General features: G+C 35.4%; 1 long non-coding RNA gene across 1 annotated transcript; it reads left to right on the plus strand.

Moving 5' to 3' along the window:
• The first annotated feature begins 24,375 nt into the window (after positions 1-24,375).
• LOC142232142 (uncharacterized) lies at positions 24,376-25,807 on the plus strand. Its single transcript, XR_012721044.1, has 3 exons — positions 24,376-24,512; positions 24,574-24,676; positions 25,619-25,807. It is a non-coding gene; the product is annotated as an uncharacterized LOC142232142 (long non-coding RNA).
• Positions 25,808-26,751: the final 944 nt, after the last annotated feature.

The following is a 26,751-nucleotide window of genomic DNA, read 5'->3' on the forward strand; positions in this document are numbered from 1 at the left end:
TACTGCTGAAGTATTTTTTGCTGGGTTTTTATTCTACTTTATCTAAAATTTTCAACGTAAGGAAAACTACCCCAATATTATATTAAAAAGGGGAATAAGCTGTAGGAAACCATCATACAAATCGGTAATGTGGTTAAGTTAATTTTTACTACAAACATTTCGTTTCATACCAAAAATTTTCTTAGTAAAATGTCCGCATTTCGTACTACGATTTTTATATTGTCTATGTTTATAATACAATCAACGATGCATTAACTACTGTGTTGGAAATTTAATTAAGGAAAAATCCTTCCTATATCGTAGTTAGTGAACTAAAAAACATTTACTGAAATTTTGTATATTTTCCTTTAGCTAATTTAATTTTCGTTGTGGTTACGAAAAATGAACTATATTAAAGTAAATTTTTTGAAATATGTGGAAGTTAAAATGGTCCTTAAATTTACAAGACACTTTTTTCTGTGTAGGCTAGATATGTCCCTATTCCTGATTTTAAAGAAACATCATCTTTGGCTAGGAATCAATAATAAACTCATGATATAACATATCTTAGTGTATGAGTGTATACCACAATTTTTGAATGATTAAAAAATCGAGTTTCCTCTGTTTTGAAACAATCGAATAATTTTCCAAAACTCGTTGAATATGATTTTTACGGGACATAACCGGTTCAATCGGATTTTCCCAAAAGTCATAAAAAAACTTAATTTGGAAAAAAGAGTCTAATGTCAAAATTAAAAGTCAACATCCAGACAAAACTGAACCCACAATGATTAATTTGTAGAAAATGTTAACTAAAATATTTTAGTAATTGCAACATGCCATGACAAATAAGTTTATAATTTCTGTAGTTATGAAGAAAATTTGTAAAAAAAACAAGTATAAGTTCGGCCAGGCCGAAGCTTATGTACCCTCCATCATGGATTGCGTAGAAACTTCTTCTAAACACTGCCATCCACAATCGAATTACTTAAGTTGCGGTAACGCTTGCCGATGGCAAGGTATCTTAAAACCTCCTAACACCATCTTCTAAATTGTATGTAAGTCCATACGTGGTATATATTAAATCAAAAAAGGTCGATCCAATACGTATATAATTCAGTTTGACAAAGTAGACATAAAATTTTGACAAGATTTTCTACAGAAATAAAATTTTAACAAAATTTTCTATGGAAATAAAATTTTCACAAAATTTTCTATAGAAATAAAAATTTTCACAAAATTTTCTATAGAAAGAAAATTTTGACAAAAATGTCTGCAGAAATAAAATTTTAACAAAATTTTCTATAGAAATAAACTTTTGACAAAATTTTCTATAGAAATAAAATCTTGGTAGATTATTTTTGGCTCGAGTGGCAACCATGATTACGAACCGAATAAAATTTGAACAAAATTTTCTATAGAAATAAAATTTTGACAATGATGAAAATTTTATTATGAACCGAATAAAATTTTAACAAAATTTTCTCTAGAAATAAAATTTTGACAAAATTTTCTATAGAAATAAAATTTTGGTAGATTATTTTTGGCTCTAGTGGCAACCATGATTATGAACCGATATGGACCAATTTTTGTGTGATTGGACCAATTTTGGTATGGTTGTTAGCGACCATATACTAACACCACGTTCCTAATTTGAACCGGATCGGATGAATATTGCTCCTCCAAGAGGCTCCGGAGGTCAAATCTGGAGAACGTTTTATATGGGGGCTATATATAATTATGGACCGATATGGACCAATTTTTGCACGGTTACTAGAGACCATATACCAATGCCATGTACCAAATTTCAGCCGGATCGGATGAAATATGCTTCTCTTAGAGGCTCCACAAGCCAAATCAGGGGATCGGTTTATATGGGGGCTATATATAATTATGGACCGATGTGGACCAATTTTTGCATGATTGAGGGTCCCTTTATATGGGGGCTATACGTAAAAGTGGACCGATATGGTCCATTTTCAATACCATCCGACCTACATCGATAACAACTACTTGTGCCAATTTCAAGTCGATAGCTTGTTTCGTGCGGAAGTTAGCGTGCTTTCAACAGACGGACGGACATGCTTAGATCGACTCAGAATTTCACCACGACCCAGAATATATATACTTTATGGGGTCTTAGAGCAATATTTCGATGTGTTACAAACAAAGTTAATATACCCCCATCCTATGATGGAGGGTATAAAAATAAGTTTTACTGTTGATTAAGAGAATTTCATATTGCGAAGGGAAAAATTGGAGTAAAAATTGTTAAAATGTCTTTAGCGCTGAATGATGTTCAAGGCAGACACAATTTAAGGAGTTTCTAAAAATAAAATAAAAAATGAACTCGTAACATTTTGACTGCAACACGATCGGAATCGCTTTGGTGCCGTTAACTATAAATATGTTCCAAATTTTCGAAGAATGCAAAATAAGCTTGTAAGGGGCCATATCTAAATGTGATCTGATTTCTTCCAAAATCAATAGGGTCGATTGGGTGTAAATTTTTAGGGTGTCTCGTTCATGTGCCAGGCACTTACCAAAATGAATGCAAGCACATTTACCCACAACAAAATATGCTCTCAGTTCATTCTCCCATTGTGTTATGTTGAAGTTTTCGTTATCTATCTCCGTCGTCATCTTTAGAGGAAGAAATTTCTCTCTCACGCTTCTAAACATATATATGTTTATACGAAATTTCTAAATAAGTATATGTTTGCATCCAAAGGCATTATATTTCCAAAAAAAGGATGTGACAAACATAATATATTCTAAAATATTAACATGTATATCCCAAATATATTATAAAATTTTATGAACATTATATGCTTGAGCTTAAGCAAAATTTGTGCTAAAAATTTAAGTTCCAAATATATAATTTTTACACCGAAACATATGAAACACTTTCCTTTTCCTCCGTGTGGGTGCGTCTTTCTAATCTTATCTATCCTACTACTTAAAGCGATGAAGGATACTCCTAATCCTACTTCCGCATTACTTCCGGATCCAAACAGAACATTACTTTTTTGGATGCACTTTTACTCCGGGTTACTATATCAGGTTACAAGTTCTGAAAGAGTACACCTTTTTCCCTTTGAGATGAAAGCCCATGCTTGTCATTTTATTTTAACTTTTCAAAGGTCATAAGAAAACTTCCCGTTTAACATTGATAAAAGTTAGCGTAATAGTCAATCTCAATGTAACTAGACCACAGAATCGGTATAATCTTTGTACCAAAATATCACCGTTACCACCATATATGGCAAACGTTTATCATGTGGTATTGGGGCAAACAATGCTAATTTCCCCAAATATAAAAATTCCTAAAGAAGGTGGTAGGTGGGAATCGCAACCATTGTCATAGTGCTTCGGTGTCAATACACAAGAATTCCAATGTACATATGTCAGATATTGGCCCCAAAAATTTCCTCGAAATTGTCATTTCTAATTTCAAATGTGTGTCATCTCAAGTGTGACATGCAAAATTCCATCGAGATACTTTTAGGACCATTCAATGGGAGGCTAAGAGTTTATTTCCGGATAAAATGATGCGGGTAGCCTAGACAACTCAATTTCAATGTCGTTGGCACTTTTTCGCATATTTCGCTAACGAACCTTATCGCATAGCATCGATAGCATATACATTTGGACACAATGTGTCATATACTGATTTGAAAAGGATATCATTTTCTTAAAGAATACATTCGTTATTTTCTATATCAAAACTAGATGTAGATACAAAAATAAATGAAAGGCAATAAATATGTGTATTTTAAAGAAAGCCCATATTCAGGGCGAGGAAGACTATAATAGAAATGCCACAACAATAGCATTACAAATATGCTCTTGGCAGATCAAATTGCATCCGATCCGCATGAATTTTGGTACGCGATGTTAATATATGCCCTCTAACAACTACACGGATGAAAAAGACTGTTTTTCATATGTTTGGCTATAAACATTATATGTTTGGAACACAAATTTTAAACACAATATTTTTGAGTGCAGGCATATAATGTTCATAAACTAGCATAACATGTTTGGGACATATATGTTAATATGTTAGAACATATTATGATTGGGACATAAAATGTTTGTAAATATAATATGCTTGGATGCAAACATATATTAATTTAGAAATAGCCTATAAACATATATGTGTTTAGTAGCTTGGAGCGCTATTTAACAGGGAGCGATATTGAATTAAGTTGGTGGTTGTTGCTTGTTATTACAAAATTAACATTTTATTTTTCCTTGGGCAATTGATCAGCTACTTCTTTGATCCTTACAAACTGTGTGGTCCGCTGTTCGAATCCCCGTCCGGCAAAAGGTAAAATTAAAATAAAAAAAATCATACAATTGGATAATTTCTTCTACAATGTTTGTATTACAGAAAAAGGTGCTAAGAACTAAAAAATCTCGTGTAAGTGAGAAAGATGTGGGGGAATATACAATTGGGCAGAAACAAAATTTTGAGCATTCACGTCGAAAACCTATGTTGTTAGCACCTATATTACCTGTTTATTTTCATAATTCATTATGATTGTAAATATATAAATAAATAAATAAAATTTTGAGCACAATATTGTTTGGGAGAATTTTTTTTAAGCATATAATATTTTTGGGTGCAAAATGCTTCCAAACATATTATATGTTCACATAATAACATATTGTTTTTTGGAAGACAACATTATTGAATTTGGATGCAAAAATACAAAATGTTTGGAACTTAGACTACCCAAACATATATTGTTTAGACCAATATGCTTTCAAACACATTATATATTGGAAGAGATCAAACATATAAATGTTTGGGCAATACCCAAAAATGTATATGCTTGAAGCAAAATATGTTTGGGAGTATATGTTACAGAGACGATTTTTTGTGAGCGTGTATGCAAAATGTCCCCCATATAAACCGATCCTCACATTTGACTTCCGGAGCTCTTGGATGAACAAATTTCATCCAATCCGGTTGAATTTTGGAAGCGATGTTATCTGATTACCATGCAATATAGAATCACATTTATAAATCGATTAAGATCGATTAAGAAGATACCCTATATAGGGTATTTATTTTGCCATTTTTATCTAATATTGATAGAAGACAATGTTAAGAAATAAAACTGTACCTTGTCATCACGAAATGTCGTCTTAACAGGGTCGATACATTGGCATTCTTTAGTGCCAACCTTACTCTCCAAAATGGGTCAAGCACAAAATGCAACGGATTGTGGTCCGGAGGTGACCGTTGTGCGGTATAAGTGAAGCGAAGAACCTCATTTTTAAGCTTTTTAAATTGACGCGTGCTGAGTGCGATGATGTTGAGTCCTTTTGAAAGGTCCATAGTATGCGGCCGTAATGTTTTTAGGGCATTTATTTTAACCCCACGGTTGGCGAATACGAGCAGGGAGCGAATGTCGACCGTTACGACGCACAGAGGGGGAAAATCGCACAAAATGGAGATTAATTGAAAAATGAAAATTTTTTTTTTAATATATAGTATTTCGCAAGCCAAAAGTAATATTTTCACTATGGAATCTTCAACCTCAGGCATTTTAGTGTTGTTCTACAAAAATTGTGTAAACAAAAAATATAAACCTTTATTTTTATTTTGCTTAGAATTTGATAATAATGATATACTAATTCTTACAATTAAATTACAATTAATGACTTTCTTTATGGTGTATAACTTGAACTAAAAAAGAAATACCTCCTTATTGTTCTAATATGATAAATAAATAAAATAAAATAAAATAAAAACAAGTATCGGCCAGGCCGAAGCTTCTATACCCTCCACCATCGATTCCGTAGAAACTTCTTCTAAACTCTGCCATCCCAATCGAATTACTTAAGTTGCGGTAACGCTTGCCGATGGCAAGGTAAATTAAAACCTCATAACACCGTCTTCTAAATTGTATGTAAGTCCATACGTGGTATATATTAAATCAAAAAAGATCGATCAAATACGTATATAATTCAGTTTGACAAAATTTTCTATAGACATAAAATTTTGACAAAATTTTCTATAGAAATAAAATTTTAACAAAATTTTCTACAGAAATAAAATTTTCACAAAATTTTCTATAGAAATAAAATTTTGACACAATTTTTTACAAAAATAAAATTTTGACAAAATTTTCTATAGAAATAAAATTTTGACACAATTTTTTGACAAAAATTTTCTATAGAAATAAAATTTTGACAAAATTTTCTATAGAAATAAAATTTTATCATAATTTTCTATAGAAATAAAATTTTAACAAAATTTTCTATAGAAATAAAATGGTGGCAAAATTTTCTATAAAAATAAAATTTTATCAAAATTTTCTTTAAAAATAAAATTTTCACAAAATTTTCTATAGAAATAAAATTTTGACAAAATTTTCTACAGAAAAAAAAATTTAACAAAATTTTCTATAGAAATAAAATTTTGATAGATTATTTTTGGCTCGAGTGGCAAGCATGATTATGAACCGATGTGGATAAATTTTTGTGTGATTGGAGATCGGCCATATATAACTCTAGACCGATATGGACCAATTTTGGTATGGTTGTTAGCGGCCATATACTAACACCACGTTCCAAATTTGAACCGAATCGGATGAATTTTGCTCCTCCAAGAGGCTCCGGAAGTGAAATCTGGAGAACGGTTTATATGGGGGCTATATATAATTATGGACCGATATGAACCAATTCTGGCACTGTTGTTAGATACCATATACTAACACCATGTTCCACATTTCAACCGGATCGGATGAAATATGCTTCTCTTAGAGGCTCCGCAAGCCAAATCTTGGGATCGGTTTATGTGAGGGCTATATATAAGTGTGAACCGATGTGGACCAATTTTTGCATGGATGTTAGAGACCATATACTCACACCACGATTCACATTTTAACCGGGTCGGATGAAATATGCTTCTGTTAGAGGCTCTACAAGCCAAATCTGAGGGTCCCTTTATATGGGGGCTATACGTAGGTTAGGTTAGGTTAAAGTGGCAGCCCGATTAAGATTCAGGCTCACTTAGACTATTCAGTCCATTGTGATACCACATTAACTAAAAGTACCTATTACATATGGGCACTTCTAGTTTTAACCGCTGAACCTTCTTGATTATTTTTCTTTGTTGAACCAACCAGATTGTTCCAAAAACAGTAGCAGACTGCTTAAGTTAACGTTTTCCAGATCCGCCAGTAATCTGAAGCTATATGCTCCTAAAAGTTGCTTGCGCTTTACACAAAATGCAGGACACTCACACAAGAGGTGTTTAATTGATTCTTTTTCCTCCGCATCATGACAGCTCATACAATAGTCATTATACTTCGCGCCAATAGTTTTTGCAAAATCGCCTATCAGGCAGCGACCCGTTATAGCAGATATCAGGAGTGATATCTGACGTCTCGAGAACATTAGCATATCTAGTGTGCGGTTTAAGTTGAAATGGGGCCATATTTGCTTGGTGTCGTTACAACCCTTGCAATTCTCCCATCGAACATTTGCCATCATAACAGCCTTCTCACGCAGCATGAGCTTGCAGGTAGCTAGGGGCATACCAACAAATTCTAGTTCCCCTGGAATATGTAAGGTAGTCCCTAGCCTTGCCAACTCATCCGCTTCGCAGTTCCCCGGTATGTTCCTATGGCCAGGCACCCATATTAGGTGAATATTGTACTGCTCAGCCATCTCATTGAGAGATTTGCGGCAGTCGATGGCCGTTTTCGAGTTGAGGAACACAGAGTCCAAGGATTTTATTGCAGGTTGACTGTCTGAGTATATATTAATGCCCACATTTTTTGGAACATTACTTCTCAGCCAATTCGCCACCTCTCTTATTGCTAATATTTCAGCCTGAAAAACACTACAGTGATTAGGTAATCTTTTCGCTATTCGAAGTTCCAGATCATTAGAATATACTCCGAACCCCACTTGTCCATCCAATTTGGAGCCATCAGTGTAGAAATCTATATATTCTTTATTCCCCGGGGTCTGTGTGCACCACGCCTCACTGTTGGGGATTAGAGTCTCAAACTTTTTGTCGAAAAGTGGACTCGCCAAAGTGTAATCCACTACGTTAGGCACATCTGGCATTGTTTTGAGGACAGAACTGTGACCGTAACCTTTTTCCGACCACAGCGATAGTTCGCGCAACCGCACAGCCGTTGTTGCAGCTGACTGTTTGGCCAAAATGTCTAAAGGCAATAGATGCAGCACGACATTAAGGGAATTTGTTCCTGTCTTGCTGAATGCGCTTGAAATACACAAACACGCCATACGCTGAACTTTATCTAAACAAGTCGGTTTCTGAAGTGCCGGCCACCAGACTACAACACCATATAGCATTATAGGTCTAACCACTGCCGTGTATAGCCAATGCACAATTTTTGGTTTCAGTCCCCACTTTTTTCCTATTGCCTTTTTGCACGAGTACAAAGCTACAGTTGCCTTTCTCGCCCTTTCTTCAATATTAAGCTTAAAGTTCAGCTTCCTGTCCAAAATAACGCCAAGGTATTTTGCACATTCACCAAAGGGAATTTCAATACCCCCTAAGGAAATAGGCCTAACCGTGGGAGTTTTGCGATCGTTGCAGTACATGACTAATTCTGTCTTTGCAGGATTTACCCCAAGACCATTGTCTTTCGCCCATTTCTCAGTCATCCGGAGGGCCCTCTGAATAATATCTCTGATTGTGGATGGGAATTTTCCCCTGACTGCCAGAGCCACATCATCTGCGTATGCCACCACTTTTATCCTTTCTTTTTCTAGAGTAACCAGAAGGCTATTTATAGCAACATTCCAAAGAAGAGGTGATAGGACTCCTCCTTGGGGAGTGCCTCTGTTCACATACCTTTGTATGTTTGCTTGTCCTAGTGTGGCTGAAATACGTCTCTTCATTAGCAGTTCGTCTAACAGCCTGAGTATACATGGATCAACATTCAGAGTTGTCAGTCCATTTAATATCGAGCTCGGATGGACATTATTGAACGCCCCTTCGATGTCTAGAAACGCCACGATTGTGTATTCTTTGACAGATAGTGAGCTTTCAATAAAGCTGACTAGTTCATGTAGTGCGGTCTCAGTAGACCTGCCCTTCGAGTATGCATGCTGTCGTTTCGAGAACAAACTTGAATCGATGCTAGTTCTAAGATAAATATCTATCATCCTCTCCAGAGTCTTAAGTAGGAATGAGGATAAGCTGATTGGTCGGAAATCCTTCGCCCTCGAGTGAGAGGCTTTTCCCGCTTTAGGTATGAAAACGACTTTTGTTTCCCTCCACTTTCCTGGGATATATGATAAGTTGATACATCCTTTATATATCACCGACAACCAGGGGATAATTTTGTCAGTTACAGCTTGTAACTCCGCCGGAGTAATTCCATCAGGTCCAGGGGATTTGAATGGTCCAAAGCTATTTAGCGCCCATCTTATTCTAGTTTCCGATACAATTTCCTCGACAGGAAACGACCGCTGAGCAACTGTGGCACCGCCAGTACATGGTTCAACCGTCTGATTTCCAGGAAAATGTGTGTCCAATAGTACCTCCAGCGTCTCCTTACTGGACGTTGTCCAATTGCCCTCCGATGTTTTAATGAAACCTGGAGCGGAGTTGGTGGATGCTAGAACCTTCCGTAGTCTGGAAGCCTCGGACGTATTCTCAATACTGCTGCAGTAAGCATTCCAAGAGTTATGCTGAGCCTTTCTCAGTTCTCGCTTGTATCCTCTCAGATTCTTCTTGTAAGCGTCCCAGTCCTCAGGGGCTCTGGTGGACTTTGCCTTGTTAAAGAGCTTCCTGCAGGATTTCCTCATATTACTTAATTCCGTAGACCACCATGGTGGTCGATGTTTCCCCCTTGGCTTTCCTCTAGGGCATGCAGCTTTCAGTGAGATGTTGAAGGCCTTAGTAATCCGCTCCACTGCGTGTTCGATATCTTGCACATTTCTCATATTTGTCTCTGTTATTTCCGGTATCATCATATTGAACGATTCCCTATACCTATTCCAGTCAGCTTTCCTAACATTTGGCGGAAATATGATCTTGGTGATATGAACATCAAATTTGAAACTGATGTAGCGATGATCTGAGAAGCTGTGTTCACTTAAAACCTGCCACTCAGATATCATTTCATTTAGTTCTTGCGAGGCCAAGGTGATGTCCAAAACCTCTTGCCTGTTTTTAGTGACAAAGGTTGGGACATCTCCCTTGTTGCAAACTACCAGATTAGTACGCAAAATAAACTCTATTAGCGACTCTCCCCTTGCATTAGTATCACTACTTCCCCATATACTATGATGTGCATTCGCATCGCATCCCATAATGAGTTTCGCCTTTGTTTTCAGTGACTCCTCCACTAAGGTCTTAACGGCATATGGAGGCATCTCCCTGTCATGTCCCATGTAGACCGAAGATACCCAATATTTGCATTTGGCTATTTCTAAACTTGCAACGACAGTGTCTGTATTGCACATTGAGGGAAGCAGAAACAAATTGAGCTCGTTTTTAGCAATTATACAGGCTCGATTTACATCATTACCAGTATACTGCAATAGTTTGAACCCCGGAGTACTTAATTCACATATTTTGTTTTTGTAAACATATGGTTCTTGAATAAGAACTATATCTATGTCCCCTTTCATCAGGAGAACTTTTAAGGCAGCACATGCAGCCTTACAATGATGAAGATTTATCTGGAGGATCCGTAGGACCATCGAGATTTTCAACAACCGTCACATCAGCCGCTTCGATCGAGTCATCAAGAATGTCCTCTTCAGAGATATCGGTGACTCTCGCAATAACCATAGGTTCGACTTTGGTGAGTTCTGAGGCAATAGAAGCCTCCTCACGCATACGGTATCTATCCATGTCTTCAACTTTGGTATCTCCCTCGACTTCGCAAGAGGATCCGCTTACTTCTGATTCAGACAGAGGCTTGTCCATTTCTGAATCCTTTAGCTGATCGTTTTTATACACCTTCATTTGGATATAATGAAAGCCATAACATACACGGCCCTGGGACTTTGCCAGATGTGGCAAAGACTGAGTGTTCAATATAAACACTGCATGCCGTCTTGGTCCATCCACTTCATCCAAACGGCCAACCTTCCAATCAGCTGTTGGAAGATCTGGATTGCATCGTTTCAGTCTATTTAAAATAGATTCAGGGTCAGAAGGGTTTGCAGGTATCCAGGCATGTGCTCTAGGTCTAGCCGGTATGTCTTTCTTCTCGACTAACTCTAGAGCAGCTCCTTCCCAAACTTCACCAATTAGTATCAGAGCAGCTTTAAAACATTCTATAGACCTCTGGTCCTCAAATGCGACTAGCTTAAATCGTCCTTGATACCAACCAGCCTCTTGGTGTCGAGGATCTGGGCCGGGAAACTTTTCCAGTACCTGTGAGTAGACGACAGATAGAGCATTCTCAATTTCCCCCCATTTTTGCTTTGGAACCATACCGTCCAATGCTCCTTTATTAATGATAGCCATCACAAGGCTATCTTTAGCAACTGAGGCAAACGATCTTTGATCCCTTTTGGAGGATGGCAGCTCATCCGGCGATCGTTCCCTTTTTCCAGTCTCAAGAATTCCTTGAGCCCATTTTAAGGAATCGCTTTGTTTAGCCGACAACGTGCTTGGGTCGACTGATCCTAACTTCTTTAGGATAAACAAAGCATTTCTGCGTTCCTTGAATCTCTTTCGTGAGGGATTACCTCCTTTTGATGTCGTTACCTTAGAAAAAGTTCGACTTGTCAGTGTGTCGCCACCTGTCGACCCGTCTACAGGTCGACTAATTGGGCCTAACTCTTGGTCATTGCCCAGATTTATAACTCCAGTCGATACCCGTCCACTGGGCCCTGAAGTTAGCAACCCAGTGGATGACTTGGAATTTCGCTGCATGGTGGCTTAATATCCCACCACACTTGAAATTCGTAGTAGGTACCTATTACTATGAGTTTATCCGCTATTGAAAAAACACGTCCGTTCCGTTCGACGGTTGAATAGGAATATACGTAAAATAGGGCTATACGTAAAAGTGGACCGATATGGCCCATTTGCAATACCATCCGACCTTCATCAATAACAACTACTTGTGCGAAGTTTCAAGTCGAAAGCTTGTTTCGTTCGGAAGTTAGCGTGATGTCAATAGACGGACGGACGGACATGCTTAGATCGACTCAGAATTTCACCACGACCCAAAATATATATACTTTATGGGGTCTTAGAGCAGTATTTCGATGTGTTACAAACAAAATGACAAAGTTAATATACCCCCTATCCTATGGTGAAGGGTATAAAAATAAACTTAAATTTCTGACTATTTCAAATAGAATGCAAATGCAATGTTTCAAGTAAATATCGTCTTGGAAAATATGTGCTATTTTTGAACGTTTTTTTTTCTTTGTAGTCAAGATACTAAATACCCATAAATTTACAGACAATTTCATTAATTTTGAAGCATTAGTCCAACAAAATTTCATGAAAAGTTACTCATTTTTAAGTCGAAGCACTTAAGTAGAATCACAAAACGACTTCATGAAAGACCTTTGAAAAAATAAAACATTTTATGCTAGGCAAAATTCGCATTCGCATTTTAAGGACACGAAATCTTTGTCCTCACGACCATATTTTTTCAGTGTAGTAACCAGTGTAGCTCAGGATTTATATCAGACACCCCGCCCGACTATATACTTTACTCACTTTTTAATAAAAACTATACAAATTTGAATAATTGTTTTAATTGGAACATGGCCTAAATGACCAAAAATTTGACCCGTTTGAAGTCTTTATGTACTTCAACTAATTTTTTTAGTTGAAAAAACAAAAACTGGTGATATTTGTTATTTATATATATAGCAAACAATCGATCAAAGGCAATTACTTTCCTCAGTGAGATGTCGGACAATGATTTCATATCCCACTACCTCCGACGATGTAATTTCAAATAATCCCAGGAAGAATGTACACAGATGTAATATGGAGATTCATGAAGCTGTTTTAAACACCATCCGTAGCGGTAAAATTTTTCAAGGCTAATATTATGATAATAATCATGGTTTTGCATTGCAAAATATTCTTGTACACAAAACATGTTCGATAAAATTCAAATGAATTCCACGAACATTGTAAACATTGGTTGTAAGTAAGTCCAACTTTTTTAATGTGGCCGATTTAATGTTGCCCACAGCACCTGTTACGGATGATTTAAATTCCGTATTAACTCGGGATTGTGGAGATTTAAGTTTGTTTTTGTTACGGTTCTCCTCATCTTAGTTCCGCTTTACTCTTCTCTCGACCGAATTCTTTATTCTTTTCTTTGCCTTTGTTCTGTTTATTTGTGTTTACTTAACACTTGATAATCTCTAATAACAAAAGGAAGGCAAAGCAGCATGCTCCCCAACATGGATGGGCAAAAGTTCATAACTTTTGAACTGAAAAGCGGAGAAAATCCTTTCTTATCAAAGTATTCTTGAAAGAATTCTTGTTTGGTATTGAGAATCACAATGAGGATATCCCTAACACTTTACACAAATAAACGACGACGAAGAGGACGCATCCGCAAAAGCTAAGTTACACACGTGTAGTTACATTTATTTTTATATATTTGTTGTAGTGAGCAATGATAGCCTTGGCAAAAACACTCCAAAATATAATGGAAGTGAAAGAAAGAGACTTAAATGATGATTACCATCGGAGAGATATTTGTATTTAGTATTTATTTTGCTAAGGTGTATGATGTTGTTGATGATATTATTACAAGCAGTTACCAGGAAATCCTCGTACTTCAGCAATAATATAATAGGCTTTAATGTCACAAATCATTCAAAATGATTCTGGCCTGCATCTTTAGAGTCTTCATAATGTACCTTGGTACAACAAAATTCCACACACTTCGTCTCCTTTAGTATATTATTAAAAACGTAAGTTCGGTCAGGCCGAATCTTATGTACCCTCCACCATGGATTGCGTAGAAACTTCTACGAAAGACTGTCATCCACAATCGAATTACTTGGGGTGTGGTATCTTAAAACTTCTTAACATCGTTTTCTAAATTGTGAGTTAGACTATACGTGGTATATATTAGACAAAAAAGGTATGTATAGGTTAGTCTACAAATAATTACGAATCGATATGGACTTTTGCTCGGTACGTAGAGAGCCAGAATTGAAATATGGGGGTCGCTTATATGGGGGCTATATACAATTATGATTTTTGTGTGATTGGTGTCGATTTATCTGAGGGCTATATATAACTATAGATCGATATGGACCTAGTTAGGCATGGTTGTTAACGGCCATATACTAGCACAATGTACCAAATTTCAACCAGGTCGGATGAATTTTGCTTCTCCAAAAGGCACCGGAGGTCAAATCTGGGGATCGGTTTATATGGGGGCTATATTAATTATAGACTGATATGAACCAATTTCTGCATGGTTGTTGGATACCATATACTAGCATCACGTACCAAATTTCAACCGAATCGGATGAATTTTGCTCTTCCAAGGGGCTCCGGAGGTCAAATCTGGGGATCGGTTTATATGGGGCCTATATATAATTATTGACCGATTTCGACCAATTTTTGCATGGGTGTTTGAGGCCATATATTGACATCACGTACCAAATATCAACTGAATCAGATGAATTTTGGTCTTCCAAGAGGCACCGGAGGTCAAATCTGGTGATCGGTTTATATGGGGGCTATATATAATTATGGACCGATGTGGACCAATTTTTGCATGGTCATTAGAGACCATATACTAACACCATGTACCAAATTACAGCCGCATTGAATGAAATTTGCTTCTCTTAGAGGCTCCGCAAGCCAAATCGGGGGATCGTTTTATATGGGGACCGATGTGGACCAATTTTTGCATGGTTGTTAGAGACCATACACTACACGCAAAAAAATAATTCTTTCCTCCCAAATGAAATTTTAGACAAACAAAGTTCGTTTGTCATTTGCTTTTCGCTGTAAGGAAGTGTATTTGGAAGAAAAGTATATACTTTTTGTGATAAACGTTTATTCTTTTCCAGGATGTAAAAACAATTTCATAAAGACAAAATCAAAAAAAAAAAAAATCTTGCTAATTGCATTTTCCCTTACATCTTTCTAACATCCACGAGGTTTTTAGTTCTTAACACCTTTTCCTGTAATACCAACAATGTAGAAGAAATTATACGATTTTTACATTTTTAAAATTTTTTTACCTTTTGCCTGGACGAAGAATCGAACCGCGGTCCATGCACTTTGTAAGCCAACACACTAACCACTGAGCTATGTACCTGTTATGGTCATCAATAGATAAATATCCATATAAGTTAACTGTAAAATGTGTCTTATTAAAGGCCTAAAGTCAGAAAAGAACAGTGTTTGATATAAAAGAAAGGGACTGTGTTGTTGTTTCAAAAATAACTTTTTTATTGAAAAAATAAAAATTTTGTAACAAACGAATTTTTTTGGTGATAAAAGTTTAAAAGTTTCGAAGCAATTCAAAAAACTCTAACAAAAGAAAAACGTTTTCTGTACATGTTTTCCAAACGTTTTTTTTTTTTGCGTGTAACACCATGTACAAAATTTCAGCCGGATCGGATGAAATTTGCTTCTCTTAGAGCAATAGCAAGCCAAATTTGGGGGTCCGTTTATATGGGGGCTATACGTAAAAGTGGACCGATATGGCCCATTTACAATACTATCCGACCTACATCAATAACAACTACTTGTGCCAAGTTTCAAGTCGATAGCTTGTTTCGTTCGGAAGTTAGCGTGATTTCAACAGACGGTCGGACGGACGGACATGCTCAGATCGACTCAGAATTTCACCACGACCCAGAATATATATACTTTATGGGGTCTTAGAGCAATATTTCGATGTGTTACAAACGGAATGACAAAGTTAATATACCCCCCATCCTATGGTGGAGGGTATAAAAATGGTCTGTGCAGTTAAAATAAAGAACATCTTTGGGACGATATTTTTGGAAGTGTTTTTAAAGTTGCGGCTTTAGAAGAACATCCAAAGGTTTTTTGGTGTTCCATTCGAACGAAAATTTAAGCAAACATTTGATAATTTTTTTAAGCCGCTTTTATTTTATTATTTTCGGCGTATATTTTTGTAGAAATATATATTTTGCCATTTAAACTCCATGTAGCGTATTTTCTAAGACTATTCCAAAAAAACTTCATTGGAAGTGGAAAAAATTTATGGAGGATCCCGGGATTCTCTTAAAAATAAATGTTTGTGGAACAACTTCCCACTTTTTACTGGGTAATAATATAGGCTGTCCATTACATCTCTTTTAAAGAGAACATGTTCTCTTTTTGTGTTCGTATCTTTTTGTTCACTCTCTTTTTTTGGTGCCGTATTTTTATGTCCAACAGTGCTCTTTATGTACTCTATTTCAAAAAAAAAAAAAACTCCTAGAGTGATGGAATTTTATTTATTTAGTAGGAATTCGCCACAATTGTTCGCCACTGATAATTTACTGGGTTAAATTTGTTGACAAATTAAAGGCCGGAACACAATTGCGACGTTTCGACGTACTGCGTAAAAATTAGAAATAGATGTAATTGAACGTACGACGTAAATACGCCAATACGTTGTCGTCGTCAATTTTGACAGCGTATTTTTGAATTTATTCTGTTTATTTTTTAAGAAAATGTGATTCTTTTTGTTTTTATTGTTTTATTATATATTTATTTCGTTGTTTCTATCATTAGAAACTATTATTATTTTAATTTTACCATCAATAAAATTATTATTTAATAAAGAGTTTTTTTATTGTAAACTCTTTTTTAGTTAAAATTTTCTCTTTTTTTAAAGCGAAAGTTCTCTTTTGAAAATTATCCATATGGAAACCCTATAAGAATAATAAAAATAAAAAAAAAAATAAAAACATTTTAAAAATGGTCGGTCTCGGCAATATTCGAATCCGGACCCCAAGATATTGTATGTTTCGTAGTCGGCGACTGGTAACCAATATTTATTGTGAGTGGTAATCGATTATTTTTAAATTTTAATATTTTTTGTTTGTTGGGTTCCGTTGGTAGTTCTGATTCGATCTACACTCAAAAAAGTGAAACCTCTATGGCATTAAAACTAATTAATTTCTATATCAGTTCATTGAAATATTATGTTTTGAGAAAATTACCTTGACATGGGAAATAGCTGGGTTCGGAACTATTTTGTGGGAAATTCTGAGGAATTCATTGTTTTGTGGGAACAAATTTTACCACAAAGGCAGCCATCGTGAAATTCGTATTCTTGAATTTGTCGAAAAATATTTTCATATTTGTTGTTTTGATCTCAGCTTACAACCATTGCGTTGACTAAACTACAAGAGTAGGTTAGGTTAAAGTGGCAGCCCGATTAAGTTTCAGGCTCACTTAGACTATTCAGTCCATTGTGATACCACATTAACTAAAAGTACCTATTACATATGGGCAATTCTAGTTTTAACCGCTGAACCTTCTAGATTACTTTCTTTTGTTGAACCAACCAGAAACAACAAATATATTGAAGTACAAACCAACAATAAAAAAAAAAAAAACAAACCTAAAAATATTTTCTTATGTTTGTTATACAGTGTATTTAAATTTTTCTAAAATTAACCTAAATATTTCAAAATAAACCAACATTTCCCTTCCTGGTGGTTTCACTGTTTTTTGTGTGTAATCTGTGTGCAGATTGGGGAAGAAATAAGGTTTTGGTTTAAAACCTAACGCTAATATAATACGACTATTGGTTAAGATTTATATATAATTCCCAGTCATACACACACACAGAGAAGAGATTGGTTGGAAATCGGTTGAAGTAATGAATATTCTACATTTATAATTAAATATCAATTGCCCCAATCTATGTACTATATTTGCAATCATACGTGGGTTTCTACTACAATGTTTCGATTATTTCAATGGATTTACGTTTGTGATAGAAGACAGACAGTTGTAGGAGCTAAATGTCTCTACTTTAAAAAATTTTGCCCGTATTCGGATGACACAACCAGGGCTGTGGAGTCGGAGCCGGAGTCGGAGTCTTGGAGTCGGAGTCTGAAGATTTTGCTGGAGTCGGAGTCGGAGCCGGAGTCGTATAAATTTTGCTCGACTCCGACTCCGGCGAAACAAAATTTCAAAAATACTTCATATCAATAAAATTGTAACAAAAGAAATATTTTGACAAGTTAGATTCGATTGGTGTTTTTAATCGAACAACGAAAAACAAAGTACTGGATTTCAGGCCATTCAAATTGTATTTATACGGGAGAAATTTCACGGTGATTAATTTTTAACCCTATATACTCTTGATAAAGGCACAATTTAAGGCAATTGTAGAACCTAACGTTCTGAATTTTTGGCAGGCATGTTGAGTTCAAAGATTGGTCATACTGAACAATTTTGTGATATAGCATCTACATAAAAACCCATCTCCGATTTGCTTTAAGAAATCTGATTAGCCCGAAATTTTGATTTTTGTATATTTTTATACCCACCACCATAGAATGGTGACGGGGGTATAATAAGTTAGTCATTCCGTGTGTAACACATCGAAATATCGATTTCCGACTATATAAAGTATATACATTCTTGATCAGGGAGAAATTCTATGACGATATAACCAAGTCCGTCTGTCTGTTGTAATCACGCTACAGCCTTCTATAATGAAGCAATCGTGCTGAAATTTTGCACAAACTCGTCTTTTCTCTGCAGGCAGGTCAAGTTCGAAGATGGGATATATCGGTCCAGGTTTTGATATAGTCCCCATATAAACCGAACTCCCGATTTGGGGTCTTGGGCTTATAAAAACCGTAGTTTTTATCCAATTTGCCTGAAATTTGAAATTTAGAGGTATTTTTGAACCATAAAGAGGTGCGCCAAAAATGGTGAGTATCGGTCCATGTTTTCGTATAGCCCCCATATAGACCGATATCTAGATTTTATTACATGGTCTTTTAGAATCCGTAGTTTTTATCCAATTTGAAATCTAGAGGTATTTTAGGACCATAAAGAGGTATACCAAAAATGGTGAGTATCGGTTCATGTTTTGGTATGGCACCCATATAGACCGATCTCCCGGTTTCACTTCTCGGACTTCTAGAATCCGTAGTTTTTATCCAATTTGCACTAAATTTGAAATCTAGAATTATTTTACGAAGAGGTGCGCCGAAAATGGAGAGTATCGGTCAATGTTTTAGTATAGGCCCATATAGACCGACCTCCCGATTTTACTTTTTGGACTTGTCCAATTTGCCTGAAATTGAAATGATTTTATTGTTTGGGATTTTTGAAACCGTAGTTTTTATCCAATTGTCCTGAAATTTTAAATCTAAAAATATTTTAGGACCGTTAAGAGGTGTGCCGAAAACGGTGATTATCGGTCCATGTTTTAGTATAGCACCCTTAATACCGATCTATCGATTTAACTCCGTGGGTTTCTAGAAACCGTAGTTTTTATCGGATTTGCCTGAAATTGTATTGTAGACTCACAAAAACGTGTATCGGATATAAAGGGTGATTTGTTAAGAGCTTGATAACTTTTTTTTTAAAAAAAACGCATAAAATTTGCAAAATCTCATCGGTTCTTTATTTGAAACGTTAGATTGGTCCATGACATTTACTTTTTGAAGATAACTTCATTTAAATGTTGACCGCGGCTGCGTCTTAGGTGGTCCATTCGGAAAGTCCAATTTTGGGCAACTTTTTCGAGCATTTCGGCCGGAATAGCCCGAATTTCTTCGGAAATGTTGTCTTCCAAAGCTGGAATAGTTGCTGGCTTATTTCTGTAGACTTTAGACTTGACGTAGCCCCACAAAAAATAGTCTAAAGGCGTCAAATCGCATGATCTTGGTGGCCAACTTACCGGTCCTTTTCTTGAGATGAATTGTTCTCCGAAGTTTTCCCTCAAAATGGCCATAGAATCGCGAGCTGTGTGGCATGTAGCGCCATCTTGTTGAAACCACATGTCAACCAAGTTCAGTTCTTCCATTTTTGGCAACAAAAAGTTTGTTAGCATCGAACGATAGCGATCGCCATTCACCGTAACGTTGCGTCCAACAGCATCTTTGAAAAAATACGGTCCAATGATTCCACCAGCGTACAAACCACACCAAACAGTGCATTTTTCGAGATGCATGGGCAGTTCTTGAACGGCTTCTGGTTGCTCTTCACTCCAAATGCGGCAATTTTGCTTATTTACGTAGCCATTCAACCAGAAATGAGCCTCATCGCTGAACAAAATTTGTCGATAAAAAAGCGGATTTTCTGCCAACTTTTCTAGGGCCCATTCACTGAAAATTCGACGTTGTGGCTCGTTAGTAAGTCTATTCATGATGAAATGTCAAAGCATACTGAGCATCTTTCTCTTTGACACCATGTCTGAAATCCCACGTGATCTGTCAAATACTAATGCATGAAAATCCTAACCTCAAAAGAATCACCCTTTAGTTTTTATCGGCCCGTATGGTAAGGCCTCCATATAGACCAATTTCACTTCTTGAGTGTATAGAAGGCGCACTAATCATGAAAATTGCTTGAAACTAAATGTAAAATTTCCAGATTTTACTTCTCGTAATCATTTAAATAATGGGGGTGAAAATCTACAGATTTTAGATCTCCAATCAAGACGTTATTTCATCATTTGCTTGCACACTTAAAAGATATGTTAATGATTCCTCTAAAACTCACAAAACAAAAATGGTTCTTATAAATCCAAAATCTGATATAGTCTTCAAAGGTAAAATCTTTAAATTTACTTTCGGGAAGTGTACTAATTGAACGGTTCTGCTTGGGAGAATATCTGTCATCAAACCCCCCTGAAATTTTAAAGGAAACTATAATATTTGATTCATGGTGGTGGGTGATTCATGGGTGGGTATTCGGCCCGGCCGAACTTACTGCTGTAAATACTTGTTCTTTTTTATATAGATTTATTTTTTATAAAATGCCTACATAGACCAATACCAAGATTTTTTAAACATCTGGAAGCCTAATTATTTTTTGAAATTTTGTGTTTTTATAAATTCATATTCTGCACTCAAAAAAAGTGAACTCTCTATTTCACTAAAGCCAATTTAACTTTGTTTTAGTTCATGGAATTATTATATATGGAGAAAGTTTCGTTTACAATAATAATTTTTTGCGTACGTTAGTTAAATGAACTAAAAAACGGAAAAAATTATACACAAATGAAGTAAAAAGTTTAACTAAATTCGAACTTCTCACCAAATAGTTCATTGTTTCTTAAAATTTGTAAATTTTACTACAAATTCGTCCCTCATGAACTTCGTATGTCACTAAAGACATTCTTGCAATTTTGAACTCCATTTTTTTCTTTCAAACTACAAAATTTTCTTTAACAAGTGGAAAAAAATAATTATGTCTAATAAATTTTCTTGAATTTGTCGAAAAATATTGACTTATTTTTATACCCTTCACCACTACTGTGGTACAGGGTATAATAAGTTTGTGCATTTGTATGTAACGCCAAGAAGGAGTAATCATAGACCAACCTTTTAGTATACGGATCGGCTTAGAATTAAATTCTGAGTCGATTTAGCGATGTCCGTCTGTCTGTCTGTCCGTCTGTCTGTCTGTCCGTCTGTCTGTCTGTTGATGTATTTTTGTGTGCAAAGTAGAGCTCGCAGTTTTAGTCCGATTGTCCTAAAATTTGGTACAGGGTCCTGTTTCGGCTCAAAGACGATCCCTATTGATTTTGGAAAAAATCGGTTCAGATTTAGATATAGCTGCCATATATATTTTTCACCGATCTGGTCATAATTGGCGTGTATATCAACCGATCTTCCTCAAATTCCGTACATCCGAATATTTTATGAGTCTCGAAAAACTTGCAAAATATCAGCAAAATCGGTTCAGATTTAGATATAGCTCCCATATATAGCTTTCGCCCGATTTACACTCATTTGCCCACAGAGGCCAATTTTTTGCTCCGATTTAGTTGAAATTTTGCATAGGGAGTAGAATTAGCGTTGTAACTATGCTTGCCAAATTTGCTTGAAATCGGTTCAGATTTGGATATATCTCCCATATAAAGCTTTCGCCCGATTTACACTCATATGACCACAGAGGCCAATTTTTAACTCCGATTTAGTTGAAATTTTGGACAGGGAGTAGAATTAGCATTGTTGCTATGCGTGCCAAATTTGGTTGAAATCGGTTCATATTTAGATATATCTCCCATATATAGCTTTCGCCCGATTTACACTCATATGACCACAGAGGCCAATTTTTAACTCCGATTTAGTTGAAATTTTGCACAGGGAGTAGAATTAGCATTGTAGCTATGCGTGCCAAATTTGGTTGAAATCGGTTCAGATTTAGATATAGCTCCCATATATATGTTTTTCTGATTTAGACAAAAATGGTCAAAATACCAACATTTTCCTTGTAAAATCGCCACTGCTTAGCCGAAAAGTTGTAAAAATGACTCTAATTTTCCTAAACTTCTAATACATATATATCGAGCGATAAATCATAAATAAACTTTTTCGAAGTTTCCTTAAAATTGCTTCAGATTTAAACGTTTCCCATATTTTTTTACTAACATTGTGTTCCACCCTAGTACATTAGCCGACTTAAATTTTGAGTCTATAGATTTTGTTGAATTCTATCAAATTCTTCCAGATCGAGTGATATTTAAATTTATGTATTTGGGACAAACCTTTATATATAGCCCCAACACATTTGACGGATGGGATATGGTATCGAAAATTTAGATCTACAAAGTGGTGCAGGGTATAATATAGTCGGCCCCGCCCGACTTTAGACTTTCCTTACTGGTTTTGATATCGGCGTGAATTCAGCGTTTGTAATACTGTTTAGTTAAAATTTTCTAAAAATATTAAAAATTTTCTAAAATTAACTAAATGTTTTCTTCCTGGTGGGTTCACTGTTTTTTCAGTGTGGAGATTGTTGTTATCTACCCATACTTTGATCTCTATATAGTATTGTGTCGTATTTTAATGTATTGGCCTGAAATTAAAATTTTGAGTTCTTTACATTCCTAAAATGTCGTCGAGTCATATCAAAAATTAAAATTAGAGTTCTTTTGGACATATAAACACATAGGGCAACATAGAATACTTATATTTGTCTATTTTTGGAACACTACACCTTAAAATTATAATTGGAATACTGTTAAAATGATATTTAGGTGCACCACCTGGAGTCGACTCCGGAGTCGGAGTCGGAGTCGGAGTCGAGGCTTATAAGAAATGCTGGAGTCGGAGTCGGAGCCGGAGTCGAGCAAAATTGACTCGACTCCACAGCCCTGGACACAACCTGCCGTAATTAATTGTCATAACTGTCACTTTGTTATCACAACTTACGGATGGCTTTCACAACCGAATGCCATTTGAATTATTGTACAAATGTCATTTCTATTAAAATATTAATTTCATGTCTACACGCTCACAAAAAATCGCTTCTGTAACATATACTCCCAAACATATTTTGCTTCAAACATATATATTTTTGGGTATTGCCCAAACATTTGTATGTTTGATCTCTTCCAATATATAATATGTTTGAAAGCATATTGGTCTAAACAATATATGTTTGGGTAGTCTAAGTTCCAAACATTTTGTATTTTTGCATCCAAATTCAATAATGTTGTCTTCCAAAAAACAATATGTTATTATGTGAACATATAATATGTTTGGAAGCATTTTGCACCCAAAAATATTATATGCTTAAAAAAAATTCTCCCAAACAATATTGTGCTCAAAATTTTATTTATTTATTTATATATTTACAATCATAATGAATTATGAAAATAAGCAGGTAATATAGGTGCTAACAACATAGGTTTTCGACCTGAATGCTCAAAATGTTGTTTCTGCCCAATTGTATATTCCCCCACATCCTTCTCACTTCCACGAGATTTTTTAGTTCTTAGCACCTTTTTCTGTAATACAAACATTGTAGAAGAAATTATTCAATTGTATGATTTTTTTATTTTAATTTTATCTTTTGCCGGACGGGGATTCGAACAGCGGACCACACAGTTTGTAAGGATCAAAGAAGTAGCTGATCAATTGCCCAAGGAAAAATAAAATGTTAATTTTGTAATAACAAGCAACAACCACCAACTTAATTCAATATCGCTCCCTGTTAAATAGCGCTCCAAGCTACTAAACACATATATGTTTATAGGCTATTTCTAAATTAATATATGTTTGCATCCAAGCATATTATATTTACAAACATTTTATGTCCCAAACATAATATGTTCTAACATATTAACATATATGTCCCAAACATGTTATGCTAGTTTATGAACATTATATGCTTGCACTCAAAAATATTGTGTTTAAAAATTTGTGTTCCAAACATATAATGTTTATAGCCAAACATATGAAAAACAGTCTTTTTCATCCGTGTAAGGAAGACGTATTTTTTTAATTTTTAATCTTCTGGAGAACTCGGAATGTAATAGATCGGGTGAGAAATACACTTCCTCAATGGTCAAGGAGTGCTCCGAGACACCACTTTAATGTACCAATCTTCACAGTTCCAACAGGTATTTAACCCTAGCATCCAGTCTGTCATTTGATCAATTAATCAAAGCTTTTGTCTTTTAGATTAGTAAATTACTGGCCAATGGCCAGAGAGGTTGACAACTTAATTCCGTGCTAAAGCAAATAACATATAAACTTTCTCGATAGCTGGCGACGTCGGCAACAAGTAAATATTTGTAATCTGCTATAATCTCAATATGTTAGTAACGATCAGTACAAATCAGCTAAACAGGTGCAGATGTTCATGCAATATGTTACGAGATGAGTCTTAAAGTAAATTTCTTGTGTATCCTCCATTGTGTTGGGTATTATACCCTCCACCATAGGATGGGGTGGAGGATATCGAGATATTGCTCTGAGAATATATTTTCTTAAAGTATATATATTTTTAGTCGTGCTGAAATTCTGAGTCGATCTAGCCATGTCCGTCCGTCTATTGAAATCACGTTAACTTCCGAACGAAACGAGCTATCGACTTCAAACTTGACACAAGTAGTTGTTATTGATGTAGGTCGGATGGTATTGCAAATACATATTGCCCCCATAAAAACCGACCCCCAGATTTGGCTTGCGGATCCTCTTAGAGAAGCAACATTCATCCGATTCGGTTGAAATTTGGTACGTGGTGTTAGGTCCATATCGGTCCGAAATTATATTTAGTCACCATATAAACCGATCCCCAGATTTGACCTCGGGGGTCTCTTGGATGAGCAAAATTCATCCGATCCGATTGAACATTGGTACGTGGTGTTAGTATATGGTATTCAACAAACATGAAAAATTGGTCCATATCGGTCTATAATTATATATAGCCTCCATAGAAACCGATCCACAGATTTGACCTCCGGAACCCCATAACATAATTCATTCTACTCGGTTGAAATTTGGTACATTGTGCCAGTATATAGCCGCTATCAACCATACAAAGCCTGATCCATATCGGTCTATAGTTATATAGCCCCCATATAAAACAAACCCCATATTTCAATTCTAGCTCTCTAATTACCGTTCAAAAGTTCATATCGGTTCGATCTTTCTGCGTATTTAGTTGTTTTCGATACGAATATATATTAATTAATTTATTAATCAATTTTTATTTTGTTTGTAGTAAAAATTTTTTGCCACATAGGATGATGCGCAAATTCATGGCGAAGGATATACGAGCTGATTTACAACCAACTTAATCGCTAAAAATTATAAATTGTAATTTTCATAATTTGATATGAAATACAATGAGTTAAGATTTATTTTCATTTCATATTTTTAAATAAAATAAAATATAATATTTAATTGGGAAGGAATTGGTTTTTAATTTGGCCATGAGTATTATTAAGGTTGGGCAACACAACCGAATGATGATGGTAGCTACAACCAATGTCGTCGGCAGACCCAACCAATACCACATTAGGCATTAGTTGTGTCGACCGAATCAGTCGGGTGACACAACTGCCAACTGATAGTTGCTACACAGAGAATACAGATTGGTTGTAGCAACCGAATTTATTGCCAACCTCCTTTTGGCAGTTACAGCAACTATCAAAATGCAGTTGTGTCTCCCAACTAATTCGGTCAATACAACTAATACAATATAAACTATTGGTTGTGTAAACCGATGGCATAGGTTGCTGCTACCTTCACAATTCAGTTGTGTTATCGAAACTTATTAATACTGGAAACAGTATTAAAATGCAATTTTTTCCTCAAAAAATATATTTTATTTAAATATGTTTAAATACATTAATTTACACATATATACATATTATTTATCAAATAAAGAAAGTGCAGCTTATAAATTCGGAGCGATTTGTTCAACACTTCTATTGAATGCTGTCCATTGGGCGATAAACAATAGGGATAACAGGCTAGCTAATTTAATTCCTGTCTATACCTCTATCCGTATTTTTTGATTTGAATTAAAATTAAGACGTGTAGACATTGTCTTCTTCAATTTATATAAATTGGAAATAACAAAATGACATTTGAAAAATATTTCACACGACATTCGGTTATGAAGACCGTATGTAACTTATGGCTACTGAATGGCGGTTGTGGAATTTATTTATGGTTGGTCGTATCAACCGATTTAAACTAAAATTGTTTATAGGTGAGTCATTTGGTTGCAACAACAATTTGATTATTATGAGAATAGATAATCTATTGACATGTTCGCCATATGGTAGTGAAGATCGTAAAATGATTTTGAATATAGCAATAAGGTTGACACAAGTGATAAATAATTGT

Source organism: Haematobia irritans, chromosome 3 (assembly GCF_050003625.1).
Source record: "Haematobia irritans isolate KBUSLIRL chromosome 3, ASM5000362v1, whole genome shotgun sequence".
Lineage (NCBI taxonomy): Eukaryota > Metazoa > Arthropoda > Insecta > Diptera > Muscidae > Haematobia > Haematobia irritans.